The sequence below is a fragment of the Ochotona princeps genome, chromosome 5 (genome assembly GCF_030435755.1).
Source record: "Ochotona princeps isolate mOchPri1 chromosome 5, mOchPri1.hap1, whole genome shotgun sequence".
In the NCBI taxonomy this organism is placed as follows: domain Eukaryota; kingdom Metazoa; phylum Chordata; class Mammalia; order Lagomorpha; family Ochotonidae; genus Ochotona; species Ochotona princeps.
The window spans coordinates 6,440,836-6,449,536 of NC_080836.1; the positions used below are offsets into that span (position 1 = coordinate 6,440,836).

At 41.0% G+C, this 8,701-nt stretch overlaps 1 pseudogene; it reads right to left on the reverse strand.

Moving 5' to 3' along the window:
- Positions 1-682: 682 nt before the first annotated feature.
- On the reverse strand, positions 683-5,678 carry LOC105942527 (neo-calmodulin-like; annotated as a pseudogene).
- Between the last annotated feature and the right edge of the window lie 3,023 nt (positions 5,679-8,701).

Consider the following 8,701-nt stretch of genomic DNA (forward strand, 5'->3'; position numbering starts at 1 on the left):
TAGAAATGTCTGACTGTGTTCAATCATCAGACTGCATGCAGGATGAACTGGCCAGCCCACGCCTGTATTATGGATCATAAAGGGAACCTGGAGTCCCCCAGGGCTCCTTATTCTTAGGGTAGTACAAGTATGTATAGTGTAAAACAGATGTGTGGCTGGATCTTTTAGGAACAGGACCACCCACTAATTCATGCGGATTCTGCATATTGTGTGAGAATAGAAGGCACTTTTTTAAAGATTTATTTATTTTTATTGGAAAGGCAAATATAGACAGAGAGGAGAGACAGAGAGGAAGATTTTTTGTCTGATGGTTCACTCCCCAAGTGGCCGCAAAAGCTGGAGCTGAGCCAATCCGAAGCCAGGAGCCAGGAGCTCTTCCAGGTCTCCCACGCAGATGCAGGGTCCCAATGCTTTGGGCCATGCTCCACTGCTTTTCCACGCCACAAAAAGGGAGCTGGACAGGAACCAGCACTCATATGGGATTCTGGCGCGTGCAAGGCATATACTTTAACCACTACACTATTGCGCCAGGCCCACAAGACATTTTTGACATTCAGTTTTGCTACCCAGAAATAGAATGAATAAATGAACTTTGTTTTTAAGAGTTAAGTAAAGGATTCAATTTGATTTCTTCTGTGAGGCGGGGAGGAAGGAGTTGAAAATAGGGCTTTGCAGTCATCAGCTATACAACTTCTGAAAAGACAAAACAATCCCAGTTTGAGGTTAACCCCCAAGGCAGCTCCAAGAGATGCAGCCGCCTCTCCTCGGTGGTGACAGACAGCAGGGCAGTTCCCATTCCTGCAGGTGCTGCCAGCCTTGACCCCTCAACACCATGGAAACCGACCACCTTACCTTCATAGCTCACCTGTAAGTCTCCCTTGATATCTGCTTCTCTGATCATTTCATCTACTTATTCAGCTGTTAGCTTTTCCCCTTGGTTTTTCATGACATGACACAGCTCTGCCACGGAGTTTCCATTCGTGTAAAAGGATCTCCTCCTCACTGTTGGTATCTTTCATTTTCCTTGCCATCATAGTCAGAAATTTCGGGACGCCAATAGTGCCATTACTGTAAGCGTCCGCCTCATATATCATATCCTGCAATTCCGCTTCTGTTGGGTTCTGACCCAGTGACCTCATGACAGTGCCAAATGCCTTTGTGGTGATGGTGCCATCGCCATCTTTGTCCAATAGGGAGAACTCTTCCTTGAGCTCAGCAGGATGGCCCAAAGGCTTGGAACACTGCACTCATGTGGCAGAACTGGAAGAAGCTCCTGATTCCTGGCTTTGGATTGGCTCATTTGCAGCCATTGTGGCTATTTGGGAAGTGAACCAGCAGAAGTAAGATCTTTCTCTCTGTATCTCTTTTTCTTTTTTTTTATACGAGTGCTTATTTATTCACCATAGGCAAAACACTATATGAGTATTTTTGTGCCACATGGAAACATTCCTATCTTCTTTTCAAAATTACTGCAAGACCTATTCATTGTTTGTCTTACAATTTACAGGTGATTCTGGGTCTGGCAGCGTGGCCTAGCGGCTAAAGTCCTCGCCTTGAACATGCCGGGATCCCATATGGGCGCCGGTTCTAATCCCAGCAGCTCCACTTCCCATCCAGCTCCCTGCTTGTGGCATGGTAAAGCAGTCGGGGATGGCCCAATGCATTGGGACCCTTCACCCGCGTGGAAGACCCGGAAGAGGTTCCTGGTTCCCGGCATCGGATTGGCGTGCACCGGCCCGTTGCGGCTCACTTGGGGAGTGAAACATCGGATGGAAGATCTTCCTCTCTGTATATCTGGCTTTCCAATAATAATAAATCTATATAAAAAAAAATTACAGGTGATTCTTTTCCAAACATTTTTCAGATGTGGCTTCCTGATAAACTACATAATGAGTGCATCTTGCTACATTTTCTTTCTTTTTGTTATTAATTACATTGCATTATGTGACAGTTTCATAGGCTCAGGGATTCCCCAACCCCTCCCCATGCCCTTCTCCCATGGTGGATTTTGCAAAGAAAGAACTTGATTGAATTTGAACTGTAATACTGTATCTCTTTTTCTAATGGGAAATGGGAAGGGAGGGGAGAGGAAAGAAGGGGCGGGGCGGGGCAGAGCAGGACAGGGCAGGGCAGGGTGAGGAAGGGAAGGGAACGGAAGGGAAGGGACAAGAGGTGTATTCACCTCAGGCCTTGGGGAGCTTTGAGTTGTACAGTGCAGGGATTTTTTTAGTCTTCATGCAGGGCAGGGAGTCACATGCAAGTGGCTCAGATCACAGCACTGGAGACGGAGGAGCTTGTAACAGACCTACTGTCATGATATTCCATGAACTCATTCATCCCCACGGTATTCATCCATTCACAAAGGTGGCGGGGAGAGGGGCACGAGGATTCGCAATCTAATTATTTCTTAAAAGATTTCACCTGGTCTAATTAATGGATTCCTCACAGTGGGTCATAACTTTTGACACTTACTTTGGCAGGGGAATTTAATCTGTAGCCAATAAAGACCCAGTGCTAAGATCGTGGGTTCCTGCTTTAGTTCCAGTGTTTTGAGGAACCTCTATGCTGTTGTCTAAACTGTCTTTAATGATTGAATTTCTTCCATCAGTGAAGCAGTGTTCCATTTTCTATCACCATGTCCTCTTTCAGCCTTCTGTTAAAAGCCCATCTGACAGCAGTGAGATGATGTCTCATTATGATTCTGATTTCCATCACTGATGATTAGAAATAATTATGGATTCTCCTCTTTTTCTTTGCTCCCTCTTTGTTTTGATTAATACCTGTGTGAGATTTTTAGCCATTTATGATATATTTATTGTAACATGGAGTGGCGTGCTTTAAGTACTTATTAGGTCTTTAGCCAGCATGTGATTTAAAATATTTTTCTCAGTCACTGACCTCTCATTATCCTCTCTGTTGTGGTGTGTAAGTTTTTCCCATTTGTCCATTTTTCCTTGGATTACTTACCCTCTGAGTTTCATATGTAAGAAGCACCTGTCCATACAAAGGCACGTGTCAGGATTTGAAAGGAGGAAGCAATGTTGCTCACATGCTCTGTGTGGACTACCACCTTTCCAATCTTTTGAGTAGAACAAATAAAGGGGTATAAGGCAAAACCATCACTAAAGAAAAATGTACATGCTGAAAAATCTCATAGATCATCATGTTCATTATAATTAAAGATCAAATGTACATTGTGAAAAATTAAAATTTTGGAAGGAGAGGGAATGAAGAAAAAGAGAATAGAGAACAGCATACTGAGTTAGACATGGTCAGGGAGTGGGGACACAGAAAGAAAAGAGACCAAGATCACGGCCATGGTGGCTCTTGCAAATTGAAACAGAGAGTAGCAGGTTAAGGAGTCATTGTGATGCCAGCATCCCCTGTTAGCACTGGTTCAAAATCAAGCGACTGCAATTTGGATTCAGCTCAATCCCAAAGCATCCAGTAAAGTAGTAGAAGATGGGCCTAGTGGTTAGGCCACTGTCCCTCTGACAGTCCCTGTTTGCTGGATTCAACCTGCTCTAGCCCTGCTCATGACCACCTTCTGGGGAGACCAGGAGATGAGATGAAAACACTAGTTCATTCTCTCTCTTTCTTTCACTAACTCACTCTTTTTCCTCCTCCTCTTTCTCTTTCTCTTGCAATTGTCTTTCAAGTAAATAACTTTTTTTTTCCAAAAACAAAAAAAAGATTATGCCTGTGGTTATTTTTTAAGTATACAAAACAGAATTATTCTCAACATAATTTGTGGCTCACCTTACTGTGAGGGGTCCACCCCCTAATGCTCTTTTATCTGAATATCTTTCCTTTAATATTTGGAGACTGGTCCGATGGTATCTCCAAGAGTGAGCCCTGTTCTGGCCATTGCATTTCAAATTGCAATTCTCTTTTTAAAAACAGTTCGTTTATTTTGATTGGAAAGACAGATATACAGAGAGGAGGAGAGACAAGGAGGAAGATCTTTCTTCTGCTGATTCACTTCCCAAGTGGTCACAATGGCTGGAGCTGAACCAATCAGAAGCCGGGAGCCAGGGATTTCTGCAGTATAAAAATAAGCTCTATGGGGTAAAATACTCTATTTTTTTTTTTGTCTTCTATGGATTTTAAAGGGCTACTACAATGCCTGAAATTGGGTGCTTGGTTTTTATGAAGCAGATAAGTGAAGGAATAACTGAGTCACAGATCATTTAGTGACACAGCACACACCAATTCTGCTCACTGTATGTAACCATTTTCAAAACTGATTAGTTCATTTCTCATCACAAATGATACCTAGCTCATTGTACACAATTTTCTTTTCGTGATTTATGTGCCCATATAAAATGGGATTCTTTAAACTGCTTACACAGTGATGGTTCTGGGTAAGTCTTGTAGCATCATCAAACATCTTTTTGCTTCAAAATGGATTATAGCTGCAGAAAACTGTGAAATCCCTTTAACCTTAAATAAAGTATCCCTGGAGACAACCTAAGATTGAACATTTTCTTCTTAGCAGTACAACTTTTATACAAAACAAAACAAAACAAAACAACAAACCCCTAAAATCACCTAATTGCTGATTACCAGTCAAGAGATGTTTTGCGAATCTTGATTCCCATGCAACTCCCTCAAATACTAGCAAACTGTTATTATGAACTCAGAAGTACAAAAAACCCTCAAATCTGATCTAAAATCAGTCTCCAAAAGCTTCCATGTTGTTACTTTGAGAAAATAAGTATCTTATATAGGGGAAGGGAAATGTGGCCAAACATCCTTGTATCCTTTCGTTAGGATTTATTCCTTAGCACATGAAAACCTTTCAAAATCAAATTGGCTAAATTTGCAACATTTTCTCATGCAAGACAAATAAAAATGAGCAAAGATTTAAAAAATCTTGAGGTGTTGTATCACATAATATTTATGTTTCTGTGTCCAAAAAAAACTCATATTTTTGCATTATACTGACAAAAAAAGCAGCACTCGTTCATTTCAAATACATCAGGAAATTTATGAAATGAAAGAGAAAAAAAAGTATCTGATTTCAGTGTCACATTTAGATTTTCCTTTTTTTATGTCACTGCTATATGTAAGGAAAAAGTTGCTAAGCCATGGTCCATAGCTTCTTTTAGTAGTCATAAATGCATCTGTCTTGGAGGGATTTTTGTCAAGCAGAGAATAGATGGCATAATAGATGATAGATCGGGCAATAGATTGCTTTTTTTCTATCACTGTCTCCAGTTATTTGTGTTTGGTCACTTACATCTGTGTTTGTTCTTCTGTTCACAGAATCAGTGTTTAGGTGTAAAATAAAAATGGTTCTGCATGTTTCTAAGTAGTGGACATCACCTCAGATCTGATGGGATACAATAAAGTCTCCAACTGTAGTCAAGTGTTTTGTTTACCTGAGCTGGGACTAGAAGAACTCTCACTAGATTGTTTGGATGAATTAATGCTTCTTATAGCAGTGAAAAGATGCAGCAGGTAAACTAAGGGATGGTTAAAGATGAAGTGTCTGAGCAAGCAACAAGTGTCTATTGCAATCAGTAATTTCACTGTCTCAAAGATATTGGCTAAAATAACACATACCAACAAGGCACGTGGTCTCACAGCATGTAAGTCATCACTTACCTAACCCATTAGTGCTTTACAGCCTCCCCTCCTCCACATACGTTATCCCCATCTATTTCTCCTTCCATCTCATTCTGGCCTTTAGACCCTACCTCTTTATGTACCTTTTTTTCTGCAGAGAACTTGACGTCAATGATGATTTTTGGAGGCAGTCATTCAGGTACATTTTCATGCCCAATCCCCTTCCCTGCTGAAGGTTTCAGATAATGAGCTGGGGATTCAATTTAGGCCAAGACTTTTGTTAATGCCACTGTTATTTACAAGAACAATTTCAAATTCTCTGCTAACAAATGCTTAAAGCAGACAGTTCAGTGCACAAAGTGGAAAGAACACCATTGTCTTACAGTTTATTTGGAAAAGATACCTTCTTAAGTAAATAGAATAATAGCTTAACCCTTGTCTACATTTTATGTGCTCTTTTAGCTAATTTACTACGAGAGCTATAATTTTGGTTAAAATTCCTGTTTTTTAATGAACAATAGTCCATGAACCTAGCGCATTGGCTCAATTGGCTAAATCTTTGCCTTGCATTTGTAGGCGTCACATATGGGTGCCAGTTAGAGTCCAAGCTGCTCTACTTCCCATCCAGCTCCCTACCCATGTCATGGAAAAGCAGTAGAGGATGTCCCTGCATTCATGTGGGAGAACAGAAAAAGCTCCTGGCAAGTGAATTAAGATTGGCTCAGCTCTGGTCGTTGCAGCTGTTTGGAGAGTGAAGCAGCAGATGGAACATCTTTCTGTCCCTCCTTCCCTCTGTGAATCTGACTGGAATTCCCAATAAAATTAAATAAATCTTACACTAAAAAAAAAAATGCTCTTATCACCATGTAATGGCTGTGTCCTGGTGTCACAGGTCACACTCTGTGGTGGTACTCACCACCTATTCTGCCTCTGCAAATGTTGAAACCCTAACCCCCAACCTCATAATGCTGTTGTGAGGTAAGATCTTCAGGGGTCACCAGGTTTAGCTAAGTTTATGCACTTTCCAGGCAAATGAGATTAAATGGGGACACAGGACACAGAGAGCTCTCTTACCTTCTTGCTGTCATGTGGAGATAGCACACAATGGAAAAAAAAATCTGAACACCAAAAGAGACCTCCACAAGAAGCCAAGCAAATTGGCATCTCTATATGGATATTCCAGTCCAGGTACGTACCCTGAGTGAATTGTGTCTCTCCTTTTGCTAGATACTTCCCTGTCCTATCCTTTTGTTACACGGACACAGATCTTACTCCAACATGAACTACCCAAGCAATGGAGGCTGGTTAAGGGAGGCTGCGTTTTATATAAAGGATTCCTCAGAGAATTGGAACACTTTGAAGGTTCTGATGATGGGGAAAAGATCTGCCAATACAAAGAAGATCTCATTCCAGGAACTTAATACTTTTTGTGGTCCCACATTGTTTTTACATGTATTTGCTTGGGTCCTTAGTGGATATTTGTTGCCCAAACCCGCAGTTGTTGTGATTAACTTTTGACCTTTGTTCCCAATCACTTGTCAGCATTTTTCACACGTCATATTTATTATTAAACAACAGATGTGCCTTTGGGGACACATTAATTTTCTTAGAAACCCTTTTTCCTCTAAACTGATGTCCTTTATCTACTCATTCCACTGGCTGCAGTCACCACTTTTTCCTGTCTCATGAAATGTTTCTGATGAATTGTGTGGCTCTTATTGCTACTATTATTAATAGTTACATTATTTGCCACCATCTGTAATAGCAGTCCTTTCTGAGATTCTTTAGATGCACTTAAAATGATAATTCCTTCATAACATTTTAAACAACTTCTTTGCATCACAGTAGTGCAAATGGACACGCAGGCCATTTATTCCCATTCCTGTTTTCTTCAGGCACACTGAACTAATTATCCTACAAAACCCAGAATAGACCTCCATGCCATGCATCAAGCCTTACGCATTCATATGATTATCCACAAATTCTCCTATAGCAACCTTTTTCGAGTCACTAGAAAACTGCTTAGTTTTCATTTTCAAATACATTATTCTCATTTTTACATTCCCAGGTTTCTGTACCACATTGCTCGTGGAAATAGACAAATAAAAGATCCATCCTGCGTTGCCCAATTTTATATGTCATCAATTATTCTTGCAAGTCCCTTTAGCTGAGTTCACACAGTAGAGAGGGCCAATTAATTAGCAAAAACCAGCAGTCCAGTATGAGGGAAAGTGATTCAATGAGCAGAAATGACCATTAGAAAGCTGAGTTGCTCTTTACACCTAGCTAGCCTTTGTTCTTTTCCAAATGACTTTTATGTTCATCTAAATATCAATTCAGAGAAGTGATGGACTGATTCTCAGGTCATTGATGAGTTCTAAGTATTACTTGTTGAATGTATCTCACAATAGAAATTGTAAGTATTTCTTCCAGATGCTTTCTGAAATACTTAAACTCCAATATACAGGAAAAGCATCCTCACCTACAGAAGGAGTCTTTTGAAATCTTTTTTTTTTAAGATTTATTTAATTCTAAAGGCAGATACACAGAGAAGGAGGAGAGACAGAAAGGAAGATCTTCCATCTGATAATTCACTCCCCAAGTAACCTCAATGGCCAGTGCTGTGCCAATCTGAAGCCAGGAGCCAGGAACCACTTCTGGATCTCTCATGTGGGGGCAGGGTCCCAAGCGTTTGGGCATCCTTGGCCGTTTCCCCAGGCCACAAGCAGGGAGCTCGGTGGGAAGCAGAGCTGCTGGTATTAGAACTGGCATCCATATGGGATCTTGACGCACTGAAGATACAGACTTTAGCTGTTAGACCACTGTGCTGGGCCTTTCTTTTACAATCTTGTCATCCTATTGCTGCTGTTGCTGCTGGCTAACACGGCTTCGGATGATAGGGCACTGGTCATTTTGGCTCCCACAGTCAGAAAACACATTTATATTTGTGGTATCTGAATATTGCCAAAGTTGCACTCCTGCAAACTTCAGCCCTGTGAGTTAATCTGCATAGGAAAGAAATTGATAAGACATTGGATTACAGTGACCTAAATGGATCTGTCTTTGTGATCTGAATTCACCAAGCCTAGGCAGCTCCAGATGCCATTAGAGCACCCCATTAAATAAAGGC